The sequence below is a fragment of the Rhinatrema bivittatum genome, chromosome 5, assembly GCF_901001135.1.
Source record: "Rhinatrema bivittatum chromosome 5, aRhiBiv1.1, whole genome shotgun sequence".
Lineage (NCBI taxonomy): Eukaryota > Metazoa > Chordata > Amphibia > Gymnophiona > Rhinatrematidae > Rhinatrema > Rhinatrema bivittatum.
The window spans coordinates 18638228-18654773 of NC_042619.1; the positions used below are offsets into that span (position 1 = coordinate 18638228).

Sequence of the window (16546 nt, forward strand, 5' to 3'; positions counted from 1 at the left end):
GACCTCTGAGACAGTGAGGAGCTGAGGTTGCTTGCCTCGGGAGAGAGAATATTTTGAGTAATCGAGGCCAAGATGGCGCCATTTTTGCCCGTGAGCAGACAGGGTAAGCCCAGTTTGCCTGGGGGAGGGTAATTTTCAAAAGCCAATTACCTAGGTAAGTAAACAATTTAAGGGCCACCCGAGCTTTTCCCAACCCTGAACCTGGCGGAAATTACGCGCTGTTAATGAGGATTAGTGGCTCGGTGTTAGGAATTGTGGACCCTTGGTCCCAGGTGGGCTTGTTGCTACCTGAAGGGTTGGGCCCCGCAGGTCCCCCTCCGTCGGGAGGCGAGGATGGCCGGGAACAGAGGGGAGCTGGCACTTCGCCTGTGCCGACCCTCGTTCCCCGCAGGTTGAGCCTCTGGGTGCCGGGGCGGGCAGGAGTTAGGAGCACCTCTGTGTGGCTGGTTCCGGAGAGGGTGGACGACTGGGCGCAGAGAGGGTCAGAGAGGTCAGGCACAGTTCCAGACAGGAGCACTCGCGGAGGGAGGAGGAGAAAGAGTCTCGGCGAGAGCAAGGCCACCGCAGCTCTGGAGAGAGTAGGGCAGGGCCACGTGGGAGTGGCCTCGAGGTGAGGAGGTGCAGGGACACGAACTGTGGCATGCTGAACAAGGGCTAGAGCGGGGAGCTCGCTGTAGCAGGTGCCAGGAGAGCAGAGGTACTGCTCGAGACACGGCAATGCGGTGACGGGGCCTTCTGTAGGAGCAGCGCTGGGGAGTGCCCCGAGGAGCGGGGACGCCGAGACACCGTCTGGTGGAGCACGGCGCTGAGCCAAGCCTCGATGGGAAAAGGCATTGGAGCACGGTCCTCAAAGAGAAGTGCCGTGGGGGTCCCAAGGAGCAGAGGGCACTGCGGTAGGGACTCACAGATAGGCGCTGGGCCTGGCCCTAAGGAGCAGGAAGCACTGAGAGAGAGTCCGGGTGAAGTAGCGCTGAGCCAGGCCCCGAGGAACGGGAAGCACTGAGAGAGAGTCCGGGTGAAGTAGCGCTGAGCCAGGCCCCGAGGAACGGGAAGCACTGAGAGAGAGTCCGGGTGAAGTAGCACTGAGCCAGGGCCCGAGGAACGGGAAGCACTGAGAGAGAGTCCAGGTGAAGTAGCACTGAGCCAGGGCCCGAGGAACGGGAAGCACTGAGAGAGAGTCCAGGTGAAGTAGCACTGAGCCAGGGCCCGAGGAACGGGAAGCACTGAGAGAGAGTCCGGGTGAAGTAGCACTGAGCCAGGGCCCGAGGAACAGGAAGCCCTGAAAGAGAGTCCGGGTGAAGTAGCGCTGAGCCAGGCTCCGAGGAACAGGAAGCCCTGAAAGAGAGTCCGGGTGAAGTAGCGCTGAGCCAGGGCCCGAGGAACGGGAAGCGCTGAGAGAGAGTCCGGGTGAAGTAGCACTGAGCCAGGGCCCGAGGAACAGGAAGCCCTGAAAGAGAGTCCGGGTGAAGTAGCGCTGAGCCAGGCTCCGAGGAACAGGAAGCCCTGAAAGAGAGTCCGGGTGAAGTAGCGCTGAGCCAGGGCCCGAGGAACAGGAAGCGCTGAAAGAGAGTCCAGGTGAAGTAGCACTGAGCCAGGGCCCGAGGAACAGGAAGCCCTGAGAGAGAGTCCGGGTGAAGTAGCACTGAGCCAGGGCCCGAGGAACAGGAAGCCCTGAGAGAGAGTCCGGGTGAAGTAGCGCTGAGCCAGGCCCCGAGGAGCGGGAAGCACTGAGAGAGAGTCCGGGTGAAGTAGCGCTGAGCCAGGCCCCGAGGAGCGGGAAGCACTGAGAGAGAGTCCGGGTGAAGTAGCGCTGAGCCAGGCCCCGAGGAGCGGGAAGCACTGAGAGAGAGTCCAGGTGAAGTAGCACTGAGCCAGGGCCCGAGGAGCGGGAAGCACTGAGAGAGAGTCCAGGTGAAGTAGCACTGAGCCAGGGCCCGAGGAGCGGGAAGCACTGAGAGAGAGTCCAGGTGAAGTAGCGCTGAGCCAGGCTCCGAGGAGCGGGAAGCACTGAGAGAGAGTCCGGGTGAAGTAGCGCTGAGCCAGGCCCCGAGGAACGGGAAGCACTGAGAGAGAGTCCAGGTGAAGTAGCATTGAGTCAGGGCCCGAGGAGCGGGAAGCACTGAGAGAGAGTCCGGGTGAAGTAGCGCTGAGCCAGGCCCCGAGGACTGGGAAGCACTGAGAGAGAGTCCGGGTGAAGTAGCGCTGAGCCAGGCCCCGAGGAACGGGAAGCACTGAGAGAGAGTCCGGGTGAAGTAGCGCTGAGCCAGGCCCCGAGGAACGGGAAGCACTGAGAGAAAGTCCGGGTGAAGTAGCGCTGAGCCAGGCCCCGAGGACTGGGAAGCACTGAGAGAGAGTCCGGGTGAAGTAGCGCTGAGCCAGGCCCCGAGGAACGGGAAGCACTGAGAGAGAGTCCGGGTGAAGTAGCGCTGAGCCAGGCCCCGAGGAACGGGAAGCACTGAGAGAGAGTCCGGGTGAAGTAGCGCTGAGCCAGGCCCCGAGGAGCGGGAAGCGCTTTAGAGAGAGTCCGGGTGAAGTAGCGCTGAGCCAGGGCCCGAGGAATGGGAAGCACTGAGAGAGAGTCCGGGTGAAGTAGCGCTGAGCCAGGGCCCGAGGAGCAGGAAGCACTGAGAGAGAGTCCGGGTGAAGTAGCGCTGAACCAGGGCCCGAGGAACGGGAAGCACTGAGAGAGAGAGTCCAGATGAAGTAGTGCTGAGCTAGGCCCCGAGGAGCGGGAAGCGCTGAGGCAGGAACCTGGATGGAGAAGCGCAGAGATCTGAAGGCAGGAACAACAGGTCCATGGAAAAGGAACTGGCACCAAAAGGAACCAAGGTTAGTGGTGCCTGGAGGTGAAGCTTAAATATCCCGGGCCAGTGATGTCATCAGCCGGGGACGAGCCTGGAGTTCCCGCCATTGGCCATTTAAAGGGAGGACAGATGGCGCACGCACGCACGCACCTAGAGAGGGCCAGGATCGGAACGCTGGTCGGCGTCGTCCCAGCCGCCATGTGGAGCGCACGAAGCCAGGAGGAACACAGCAGCAGCAACTGGCCACCGCTGCGAGAGTACTGGGGGTAGAGAACCAAGCATGACGTGACATGAGCCTGCTGCGGGTGGCCGCAGCTGACGGTCATAACACTTGGGATCTATCCATTTAACATTTGGGTACTTGCCAGGTACTTGCGACTTGGTTGGCCACTGTTGGACACAGGATACTGATCCCGTATGGCATGTCTTATGTACCAGGGAGTGGCATTGCTGGGGGCACGCTTAGGTCGGGAAAGGGAAACAGTGCCCGTAGTGATATGTGTGCCTGAGCTTGATACCAACATGGAGACGGCAACTGACCCAGAATCCTATGCTATCTTATCCTTTCTGTCTATGTGAACTTTAAATTTTCTACTGAGCCTGACCTGGAGGAATTCCAAGGACACTTGGACAGCAGTTGAAACTGGCGACAATTTGTGATGCCTAATTATAGGGTCACAAGAGCAGAAGGCCACGGTTAGAATCTCAGGCTAGAATGTCATTACAGGGGCATCTGAAAACACAGCCTAAGATGTAACGATTGCCCTGAGCAGCAAGATTTTAACAGGACAAAGGATTAGCTAAAGAGTGATGGTAAATGGGCCCCAACTTGGAGAACTGGTCAGGGTCATGTAGGGATACTCTTATCATGCTGTTGACATGACAACCTATGTAAACGATAGGTTGTCATAGGTTGCATACAGGATCAGTTCCTGTATACAACGAGATGCTGGTGGTCAGTTTGTCAGAGAAGTGGCATCCAGCATCCCCAAAGAAAACTGATACATTGCTCAATAAAAAATGATGCTTTCTACAAAATCTAAATGTTCTTGTATCCATGGGTAAGCATCATAAAGCGTGTTTTGGCGCTTAACAGTAGTCTGCATTTCTGAAGTAATGCACGTTAATTTTCCACTGAAACGGTTCCCATGAAAATGTCCATGATGCTTTGTACTCACAATTAAAAAAAACCCAACATATGGTGCCCAGGCTTTGCAGTAATGCAGGCAATGTGAAAATTGCCACCAGGATAGGGGATCTTTGGGATATTTTCCTCTTGATGGTCCTGCAGTTGGCTCATGAGGGATCAAGGTCCTTCCGACCCTCAAGTGTTGCATGGATGTCCGGGTCACTGACTTACCCAACTGACATCTGGGACTGGAAAGAAATAGGAACCCTCTCGGTGCCAGCAGAAGGACGTTTCAACCTTTCTCACGTGTCTGCAAAGACCCGTGACCCTCTTCATTCCTGTTCAGGCTTCACCATCTGGAAGAAGCGCCCTTTACTGACAATCGTGTACTTGTGGATGTGGCATGTACTTGTGGATCGTGTACTTGTGGATGTGGCGTAAAATTGCCATCATTTTTGTTTGAAGTTCTCATTCTCTGCTTTTTTCTTTGACTGGAAATTGCCCCCTGCTCCTTTTGGATTTCAGCTCAGTTGGAACCAGGCTGGGATTGGATCCCCATGAGCCTTAATTCACAAGAATCTGGGGATTTTACCCCTATTTTATATCCCCTTTCAACTTACTTTAATCCAGACATTGGAACTATAGTCCTTGGCCAAGTACCATGTAATCACAAACTCTAAATCCAGCCACTAGGTGTCACCATTGAGCAATGATTATGACTCCCTTGACCTTCGGGGCTGTGAACACTGCCTCTGTATCATCCTTAGCCAATCAGGGGAGCAAGGGACCTGGGCCATTCATTAAACTCAAGTTCCTTCACATAGCTTCGTACAGCACTGCCATCGAACCACAGGACCAATCCAAAGATAGCCACGAATAGCAGAGAGCACGTGGCGCTGAGCCCCCTTCAAATCAGTGATAAAACCAATATGCAGTCCTTTGGATCACTGGAGGAGACAGGCATGCAACACACAAAAGAGGAGGGAACAGAGCACTTCTGAAGCATTCACAAAGAGGAGGAGGGTTATTGTAGGACACAGGAACTCATCTGCAGACCAGATATGCTCTCCAGGGAGGTGCACAGCTAGCCAGGAGCCCAAATCCAAGACATAACAGAAAAACTGCTGAAACACATCAAGCCCTCTGACTACTATCCCATGCTGCTCATCCATGTAGACATGAGCAAAAGCGCAAGGCATGTCTATGAGCAGATCAGAAAGGACCACATGGCATTGGAAGCATGGGTGTTCTTATCCATCCTTACCGTCAGGCGTAGCCAGGGCCAGACTCATCCTGGAGATGAGTGGCGGCATCGATGGTGTCTATGACAAGGCTTAGGTTGTTGGTTCAGGGTCTATCAGTTAGCCACCTGATCTTCAGTCATGGATAAGCAGAGCAACTGAACCTAGGGTTGGATCTATTGCTGAGGCTCTGCGGAAAGAGCTTAACTCATTGGTTGAGGAGAGAGCAGTTTATGTGCTGTTCTTGATCCTGGATAGATGCTCATCAGCCACGTATGGGCGCCCAGGCGTGCATGCAATATTCAAGCATGTCCCATAAAACAAGAAGCTCCCTACTTTCCAGAAGCACATACTCCCGTCTGCACACAGATGTGGAGCCCAAAAACGAAACACTCTGTCAGCATCCTCCTGGGCCCCTGAAATATCCTGAAAATGTGACGTGGACAGGACACCAAACACAAAAGTTATTGGAGGGGTGGCAGGGGGACATCAGCCTACACATACACATACACAATGACCTCCTAAAATGTTGAAAAATCACTTGATATGCCAGGAATCTTATTTTTAGAAGGGTGATGGATTAACTTTATTTTTAATGTACATTTAAATGGGGTGTGTGTGTGTGTGTGTGCGCTAGCTTCTCTCTTTAGTTAACTGCAAAAGAAAATAGTATGCAATCACCGAATGACTAAGACATCCAAATTGCATTCATTAGACTAAAAAAATAAACTTTACTATATTTATCTTAACAAAATTGTGGATCGCATATAATTGTCTTTGCTTATGTCACCTTTTTCTTTAAACCCTGACATTGCAAACTATCACAGCTTGCAGCAGCTCGGGTAGACAGCAACATTTGTGAAATGGATTTGTATATTAAATAATGGGAATTGTATTACATTGGGGAAATAGTTTTCCAACTTTGCTTGTGTACGTGAATAATTTATTTTGCCTTTTTTTTTTTTTTGGGTGGGGAAAAGGGACCTCTGGCATTACTACAGTGAGGGGAGGAAGAGGGAATCTTAGGGACGGGGAGAAGGGGATCCTGGTAATGAAGAGGGGGAAGAGAGAAACAGGGATGGGGGAAGAGGAGAGAGAGGGAAGATTGGGGAGGAGAAGGGAAGAGTCTGAGAGGGGGAGAAGTAGAGAGGATCTGGGATTGAGGGAAGGAAGGAGAGAGGGTGTGGGTTGGGGGAGAGAGGGAGAGGAAGGATGTTACCAGGATATGTGGGACTGAGGGGGGGGTCGGGGGAGGAAGAATCCACATTGGGAGATATGGAGATGCCCCTTCCCCCCTCATTAGCCCTGCTCCTTCTTTGCGTCTCCTTTCCCTCCCCTCCACCTCTGGGCCTGGCTGACTGCCCCTACACTCGGGCAGGTTGTCCAAGGGTGGAGGGGAGGATATGCAAGTGGGCCAGGGGGTACACAGCTTGCCTATTTCCCCTCCATCATCATCATCACCCCCCCCCCCCCACCCCCACTTGGCACTCTGAATGGCAAGTCCAGTTTGCCCATCCATATGAACAGCTCTGAGTGAGGGAAAGAGGGAAGGGAGGAGCAGGCCATCCCACTCCCGAATTAGATCGACTCTGCTGTGCTTGACTCCCCATTTCCCTGGGGACCTGGCAATTCCACAACAAAGGCCAAAATTTGCAACCCTTGCCACAGAGCTATAGGGACCAGGGGCCCTACCAGAACTTCCCCACAGAATTACAGGGATGTGCATTAATTTGAAACAAATGGGTAAAATACAATGATTTTGACCATTTTTGTTTTATTTGTAGCCCCCAAAACAAATGGAGAGTGCCCAGAATATAAACACATTTTTTTAAATTAATTTATGTTTCCCCATTCAAGACTATAGCCCATAGAAAAGAATGCAAGGAGACTGGGGGTTTTCTCTTGACGATAACTAGCAACCAAGCAATACCTGTGGGTAGTAATCTAAGCAGAGCTGAGGCGGGAGAAGTAAGCAAGTAGACAGGATGGAGGATCAATCAAGGTGAAACATTTTTTTAACTAGCCTATAGCTGGCAGTTGGTTCAAGTGATGCTGATGTCCTCTCACTGAAAGGTATGATCACGTGCAAAGAAACTCCATTTTCTCTGTCTTTTTGGAAGCTGTCTTAGAGGGAAAGAAAAGGTTCTTGAAAAGGAGAGAGAATAATTTTGACATTGCAAAGGGCTTGTTGTTATCTTCACTGCTGCAGTCCCAGGGCTCTCACTGTCAGAGAGAGACAAGCACTGCATTCTGTCTTTTCATTGGGCAGTGGAGACAGAAAAGCAGTTAACAGGAGAGATTTCTTTTTGTCTCTGACTCTGCACAGTGTATTGCTTATAGTGCCATCTGCAGAGTTAGAACAGAAAAGCAGCCTTGCCAACATTTGTCAATTTCTCCTCTGTCTGACACTTTTTTGTGTGTTTACAGAAAGAGCAGTGCATGCACAAACACTGTGTATATGTGTGGGTTTGTGAGAGAGAAGTTTTTGCACACTGGAAGGAATAGCCAGATAACAAGGTGTTTGTGCCATTGGCAAGATGCTAACTTAACTGGGCAGCACTTGCTCAGCACCAAAGAGAATTCAGTCTGTCAACTTGGTTTTGTGTTAACGCTAATCTTCAAGGCTTCAGCCTCCATTACTCAAATCCCAAATCTACTTTCTGCTTGAACAGTGCTTCTGAACCCTGGTCCAATGCACTCTAACCAGTAAAATATTCCTCCCTCCCTGCAGTATTGTGAGAGTCAAAGGTAACATCCGCATACACAGCATTGGCATTCTCAGTTGCAAAAAAACACAAGGAGGGAGTGACCCACTTCAGTTTATGGGGAAGCAAAGACTTATTAACGTGCAGCAATGTCTACGAAGGGAAAAAAAAAGAGCCACATCTGAATAAAATGCATGAGCCGTGGGGCTGGACAGACCTGGGGCTGGACAGACGTGGCTTCCATTCCTGAGCCAGACCCCCTGCTCCTTGAGGCAGCCCCGAGGTGGTGCCCACAGCCCCTGGTTGGGGGTAGGGTGGAGGGGAAACATCAGCCATCGCCCAGCAGCGACACCTAAAGACCAGACTGAGGCACCACACTGGCCAAGTTCCGGAGCCAGCGGCAGCTTGCAGCCCCCCCCGGCTGAGGACTGATGCTACAGCGACACGGAGGAGGGTGAAAATTCCCATGTAGTTCCAGAGGAAGACTCATAGCACCGTAGCCTAATAGAGGCCGGTTACCAGTGAGCTGGAAGCCAGAGGATCTGCCAAGCCAAACACCCCTGCAAAGAGTGAATTGTGCACGTGTAAGCATTAATGTAATGACTACAGTACTTGAATGTAATCCGCTTTGAAGTGCTGAAAAGCGGAATCCAAAAAAAAAAGATAATAATAATGTAATGAGGAAAGCTAAACAGAGCGTTCTGTCTGATAAATGCGAATTCACGACATGCAAGGAATCCTTCCATACATCCATTCACCAAAACTACCTCTGGGGGTTACGATGATGCCCCACTGCCTGCACGTTAGGAAGCTACTCAGGGCCTTGCTATTTAGGGAGACATCCAATAGCCTTTCATGTACCCCCTTTATGTTTTTTGATTGATCATTTTGTCTAGCAAGAGATGTCTTATTCAGCTAGGGTGGGGTGCATACATAGACAATGTTTTGTAGCTGCCCTGCTATCTGTGGGTGGTTTTCGAGAACGATGGATTAGGTGATCCTGCGATGCATGAAGAAATGTGACTTGGTCAATGACAATCCTGAGGCCTGCTGTCTAGAGTAGTGAGGCAGGGATTTATAGACTGCTTTCACTGTGAATTCTTCATTTTTCTCCACTTTGTTGGCCTGTGTACTGTTTTTATATTGCTAGTCTGCCTGTTATTTGGTCTGTAGTTTCATTTATGACCAGTTACTGGTATGGAAATGATTATTACTGTAAACTCTTAATTGTACTTCACACTGAGGGACCAAAATAAATAAAATAAGCAAAGATTTGTGTATGAGGATTTTTCCCCTAAAGTTTTCCTCTAGTGCAGACTTTGTAAGTTTCAATACCTTTTTATATCATTATTAACAAAGCAGACGGGGCTGTCGAGCCCACCTCGGTCCCCTCTTCAGATGCTGCTTCCTATTAGCGAGGAGAGAGGGCGTGATTGTGCCCAAGGTGGGCATTAAGAAAGCACACTCAAGGAACAGCAGTAGGCTGGGTTACTGCATGGCAATCAGAAATGAGGGGCCCTGGTTTCAAGAGTTTCGACAAACATTGCATAAAGAAAAACAGGGCCGAGGGCTTGCAAAACACTTCCTCATCGTGTGACTGACTGCAGCAAACCCATGCATTAAACGCCACGTCATCACCAACGTCTCCCAGTGCTCCATTAAATCACAGAACTATTTTTTGCCTATACTTTTGTAGCAAGGACACCGTAAAATGCAGTTTGTGAGGATGGCAACAAATGGCACTAAACCAAACACAATTTTCAGTGTCATCATGTCTTTTTCCTGACAATGGCCTGGATTTATCAAAATGCACCAAATATCACATGCGATAGGAAAAGGGGCGTGTTTTATGGTAACAAGCAGTTTATCGCAAAGTGCACTATCTTAGTGCTTCACATAGGGATTAACGCAAACTACCTGGGTAACATCAAGCTAGATTGAGAGAACACTGCACAAATCTCATCTTTGGGTGACTTTCCTCACTCCGAAAATCATCAAATCTTCACAAGAGAGCACTGTTCTGTTCGTACGTCGCACTCTGAATGTCAAACCTCTACACTAATACCTAAACCTCACCTCGAGTTACTAGGTGGGCCTCATATAGAGGTATAAATACCTACCTAATATGAGAGCCTTATAGCTAATCTATCTCTCTCTCTCTCTCCCCTCCCCCTAGCAGCTGAAAACACCATGTGTTATAGTGTTTTCGCATGCGATAAAGGCGTTTTCGCATGAGTTAAAGCTGCTTTTTGCATGAGAAAATGCCTTAACACATGCGAAAATGCCATATAACACTTTGATAAATGACCCCCTATGTATTCAGGCGCTGGGTGGTGTTTGTGGTACATTTTGGTTATCAGACTGCATACATCCAAAGGATAAAAGTCCCACGGAGGTACAGGATCCCACAACTGATGTCTGACTGTAAATGTACTCCTACGAACGTACACATGAAGAGATAAAAACCTAAAAGAGAATTCTAATGGATAAATCAATCTCATCATCCAGAAAGATGAAAGGTCCTGCCTGGCTGAAAAGTACCTTGGAGATCAATCTATCCCTCCATCAGTAATCCCCCCCCCCCATTCCTGTAAAGGACCTGGAAGGCTCGTTGATACCAGTAAGATCACAAGTGGCAGCTGGGCCTGTCTGGCAGGCTGCAGGTTCTGTGATAATGGAAATGCAGGTGCTCACATAGTCAGGTCTGTCTTCCTACAAGGCTTGCTAATAATGCTAACTATTTAGAACATAATGCAATAACAGAAATCAAAGCTATCAGCTGGGTCTGTCTGGCAGGGTGCAAGTTCTGTAATGACTAGAAGTCCTAGGGGAAGCACGGACAACCACTTAGCCAAATCTGGCAGAGTACCTAGACGGTCAGGTGTATGGTTAGCAGCCATGCTAGTATTGCTGCCTGTTTATAGATTATTACAGAGCCTTGTGGTTAGGTATGGGGAAAGGTGGGCACGGGAGAGAACTAAGAGGGGTTCTTGCATGCTCATCTACTACAAAGGAAGAGAAAATATAAATCGTCCTGAATAATGAGAAATCTTGTTCTGTGGCAAGCAGCTGCAATGTATACTTAGCAGCACCGCGGACAGGATAACTGGGCAGACGGGATGGTATTTTTGACACCGTGATCTCCGTACAAATCCCTGGGGCACTCCACCATTTACCTCTCACCTCTGGGAAAACTGACCAGTTGGTCTTAGTCTTGGTTTCCTAGCCTTTAACCATTTACAGCCCACAGTAAAGACATTACCACCCCTCCCATGACTTTTTATAATTCCTCCCTCATGAAGGACTTTATCAAATGCTTTCTGAAAATCCAAATCCGCTACACCAACCAGCTTGCTTTTATCCAGATAGCTATTTATACCTTCGAAATGGTCTTTCTTCTGCTGCCGTTAGCACAGCTGAGAGCATCCAGATTTTGCGGTCAGCACCACAAGGATCTTGGCGGCAAAGCAAGTTTGCTGGAAAATCTCATAGGCTTCAACCATTTTGGTTAGCCTGAGAGCTATTGTCCCTCGTCTGGGCGACAGAGTATCGCCACAATTTTACCATTATAGCTCTCCTGTAAGTTACATTTGTATCAATAACCCAAGGAAATATTCAGAGAGAGTAAGGGATTAGCAAAATTTGTTTTGTAATGAATATAAACGGATACAACTATCTGTAATTTTTACTCCAACAGCACATTCTGTCATGCTACGGAGAACCCAAATACGAAAAGGCCAAAATGTCCAAAACTGACACCTTTTGTTTCAAAGGACAAACGTTTCGGGTACATTCCTGAAAACTACAGAAAGATCCCAAAGCGTCTGTCCTTCGGATCCCTGACTTAACTAATGCCTCCTTCTGAGAAGGTTAAAGTGCACTGGAACTGCTCTTCAAAAGCTTCCAGGAAAGGCCCGGTGGCTTCCTCGACCGTGACATCCCTGTTGAGCTCCCGGCTCAGAGAGGTGACCCCTTTCCCTTCGAGTCCACACGGAACGATGTGGTCAAACCATGTTAAGTCCATATTGCAGTTCAGAGCCAATCCATGAGAAGTGATGAATCTTCCGCAATGGACGCCTGGAAAAAAAAACAGAGATCCAAAAGCCAATGTCACATAGGCCAGAAATAGAAGCACGTGACACAGAAACCATACATAACAGCTGTTTTCCTTTCCCGTCACCCCACCTTGATCGGTGGCATTTTCCTGGCCCACCCTCAACCAATATGCTGAAAGATGTTTGAATGAAATGAATTTTCAGACCTGCGGGCAATAACAGGGCCGAAGCTGTGACAGCCTTATTACTGCTGCTCACTGATTTCAAACTTGTGCCTGATGTGAGTGCTGTGCTCGGCTTTTGAAATCCCTGAGCAAACTTCCCTTACACTTCATTTAATAAGTGCACCCCTCCCATCTCCCTTAATATTCATAGGCAACAGCATCATTCATGAGGGTCGCTGTGATGTCTGGAGGAAACTGCAAAATCTCATGGTGTGAGTCGTGGTCGAGAAATCTTGCACACTGCACCGATTTTGGCCACGACCGTGTTTTGGGGATACTTGTAAAATACAGCGCTAGCAAATTTAGAACGAACATGAATTTCGTTCGTGTTCGAACTTCTCTGGTGTCGGACCACTGAAGAAAAGTGTTCGCTCTTGGCACGACACCTGTACAACAAGCCCCAGGAATGGGGAAGCTCCATATGAAAGATTGTGCCTGTAGGGATTAAGGTTTGGTTTTTTTTTAATGAAATATTTTCTTTATCATGACAGTGAACACTTTCATTTGTTTTACTGCATTCCGGTGCTAAGATCCCTCCAGGATCACAGGGACCTGCTGGATCCCTCAGACAAAAAGGCTGAATTAACTCAAGACTGAAACTTCTGAGCATGGAGCACGCCACAATTATGATGTGAAACCAAAATTCAGATGTAATTTGGAATTACTTGTTAACTACTTGCTATTTGAAAACACTTTGCTTTAGGGTAAAAGTCACAGAGCATCCATATCTTGGGAAATTTTGGGGCCGATGCAATGAATGTGCACTGAAAGCAGGCGTTTGAACAGTCAGCACCCATTTTCTTTAATGTGCCCCCCCCGCGTTGGACGTGAGTTGTAGAGGCGCTAATACCCGCGTCCAACTGTGGGTTATACAGTGCGCGTCCAACTGCGGGTTATAGTGTGCTCAGTTGAGTCTGAGAAATCTTTCATGCTTGCACAACCTACAACGTGCCCCAGCAGCTTCCGCCTTAAGCCTAATGACTGGCAGGGGCTAAGACTTGCAGCTTCACAACTTATGCCAAACCCACTTTTTTTGCTCCAATATTTCCAGTACCCAGGCAGGGACATAAAAGGCTACAGGCGGGGCTCCCACCTCACTCCCAGGGCAACCGAACAGGCTGTTCCAGTCCGGGTTTGGTTCCCCCCTCCTCGGTGCATGATGGGAGTTGTAGTTCTGATCCCTGCCCCCCCGCACCGCTTGCCTCACCACATAAGGAGATTGCATTCAAAAGGAAAAAAACTGTGAGTTTGACGGTCAGAACTACGATTCCCTGCGTGCACCGGGGCAAAGTCAGGCCTGGCTCCAGCCCCCCCTCCTCCTCCTCACCGATGGCGCAGATCTTGTCGTCCCGCACCCAGACGCCCGTGTCCGGGGAGCGGCGGGCCTGCACCTCGAAGCGGCGGCACAGGCCGAGGGCGGTCTCCTCCAGCTCGGCCACGTAGGCGCGCAGGGACAGGCGCAGGGCGCGCAGGTCCAGCAGCGGGTAGCAGACGAGCTGGCCGGGCCCGTGGAAGGTGACCAGGCCGCCGCGCTCTGTGCGGTGGAAGGCGGCGCCCAGCCGCCGCAGCCGCGCCTCCTCGGCCTGCGGGTAGGGCCCCCCGCCGGAGGCCCACCGTGTAGACGGGCTCGTGCTCGCAGAGGAGCAGCGCGTGGGGAGGGGGCGGCCGGGGCTCCGCTCGGCCCTCGCCGCGGGCCTCCAGGTGCCGGCGCACGCCGCGCCGCTGCAGCTCCAGCCCCGCCGCGTACGGGAGGCGGCCCAGGCGCAGCACCTGCACCACAGGCCGAGGCCCCGGCCCTGGCCTCATGCCTGGCGGAGGGAGGGGGAGCGGGCGGCAGTCACGAGGTCGGGACCTACCGCCTCCCCGCGGTCCTTCCGGTAGGCTGATTCGGGCCAGCAGGCGGCTGAATGAAGTTCGGATTTTTTTTTTTATTATTATTGCCCAGCGATGGCGACATCGAGAACTACAACTCCCTACATGCAAAGGGGCAAAACCAGGACGGTCGAGCTGGCGGGAAGTGGCAGCCTGGGCAGCAAACAATTACATTTCTGGCAATATTATGGGGAGGGGGAAATAACCTTTATTTCTTGGGTGTGTGTAACATAGGAGTAGCCTAGTGTTTTAGAGCAGCAGACTGGAATCTAGGGTTTAATCTCACTGCTGCTCCTTGTGACTTTGGGCAAGTCATTTACTCTCCATTGCCTCAGGCACAAACTTAGCGAGTGGTTTACCAAAGGTTTTCTACCATTTTGTCTATGGGGAAAATGCTTAGCAAATATGGCCCTTATATTGTAAACCTCCTGGGGAGAAGGAAATACCAACTGTACCTGAATGTAATCCTATTTGAAGTGGCTGACCAGTCACAAAAGGTGGAATACAGAAATAAAATATAACTTACCAGAGAACTGCAAATCCCAGAATTCTGGTGAATATGAACAGAAATGCCAGAACTGAATCATAGGATCCCCAATGGCTTTGGAGTTGGCAGAATTGACTTCATGTTAACAATCTAGGGTCATGAGATTTTGATCCAGTGCTAATTTTTAATATACCCTAGTACATACAGACTAGTTTGGGATGGGAGTCAAGTGGCAAGGTCGGTCTCTTATGATAAGAGTTAATCTGGCAAAGCTGTGACAAGTAGATGTGCTTTAGTGCCAGGTTTTATCTGACTGGGCTCAGGACTTCACCAATAAAATATTACTTAACGAGGGTAATTTTCAGAGTGACTTGCTTAGGTAAAACAGGGTTTTACCCACAAAAATATCCCTTTTGAAAACTACCTGGCCAATATGTGTGTAAGCTTAATCATTTCGGGACGAGGTGCACTGGGGAGTTGTGGGGGAAGGTTTTAATTTCCCTGAAAACATTCCCCATACAAAGCAGCACGTGGAACTTTGTGCATGTAAATTTTGTAGGAGAATTTTCAAAGTGAGCATATGTGCGGAAGTTTGCTATGAATATTGATGTAACTTGGACACATGGTCCACAGATTTATGCAAACTGTTAGAAAATTGCCTTCTAAAAGTCTTAATTATTGATAATGCTAACATTTCTGCGTTGCACCAAATCCTAATAGAAATAACCTTGCTATGTCTCAAGTAGAAAGCAGCTTGGAATCGGGACTTGGGAGTTCATACTTTGGATGATTAATGTGTTGGTATTTGGTCACCCAAGCAGGAGCTTAGTTTTGGGGCACTTGCCAGGTTCTTATGGCCTGGATTGGCCACTGTTGGAAACAGGATGCTGGGCTTGATGGACCCTTGGTCTGACCCAGCATGGCATATTCTTATGTTCTTATGAGAGAGACCGGGCAATTGTATCTCATGATTTGAAAGTAGCAAAACAGTGTGATAAGATGGTGGCCAGAGCTAAGGTAGTATAGGGAGAGTCCTCATTGGTGAGACCTCACCTTGAATACTGTGTTCAATTCTGGGGTCCGAACTCCAAAAGGATATAGACAGGCCAGAGAAAGGCTATTCAAATGGTGCAAGCTTTGCACCCAAATGCCCTGTGTGATGAGACTGAAAGACCTACGTATGTATATTTTGGAGGAGAGAAGAGATTGGGGGTATTTCTATTTATTTAGATTTATATTCTGTTTTTTTGCATTTCAAAGGGGATTACATTCAGATATAGGTAATTCCCCTATCCCCAGAGGGCTTACACTCTGACAGAGACATTCAAATACAGGAAAGATGATAAGGTACAGGAAGTACAGGGTTTTTTTTTCCAGTGGAAAAGAAATTGTAGACTAGGGTATATGATATGAAACTCCAAGGAGTACTCGGGAAGAACATCATGAAACATTTTTTTTACACAAAAAGGGTGGTAGATGTGTGGAGCATCCTCCTAGAGCAGGTGGTGGAAGTTAAAATGGTAAAAGGTCTTCAAGAAGACATGAGATAAACAGAGAAGTTGCAAAAATCCTGAAGAGATAACCAAAGCGCGACCTGCGTCACCAGGTCATGTAGATAGCCAGGTTGTGTAGCAGACTACTACTCCCTGGAGATTGACTGGTCAGTGGTGGCGGCGGCGGTACTGCTGAGCGTGGAAGGTTAAGCCCAAGCCAAACATAATAGGCCAGCAAATATTAATTCGGATCTGTGGTTACTGCCATGTTTTGGGCCAAGAAGGGAACTGCAGAGAGGAGCATTTAGGATTGGATCCAACAGGGTAAAGTACGCCTGGACGAGAACAGGCACAATGAAATGAGATCAATCGATACCAACTTTAATGCCAAGAACTGCATCTCATTCTGATTCACCTAGGAGGCGACAACCTGGGGACCTGCAAGAGAGTTGAGTTTATAGTAAGAATTAGGAAAGACTTGGATAACATCTTTATTCTGATTGTTTGGTTGAATATCATCCCAAGGTGATGGATGT

General features: G+C 49.4%; 1 pseudogene; it reads right to left on the bottom strand.

The window, feature by feature from the left end:
- Window positions 1–10008: 10008 nt before the first annotated feature.
- Window positions 10009–14002, bottom strand: LOC115091832 (annotated as a pseudogene).
- Between the last annotated feature and the right edge of the window lie 2544 nt (window positions 14003–16546).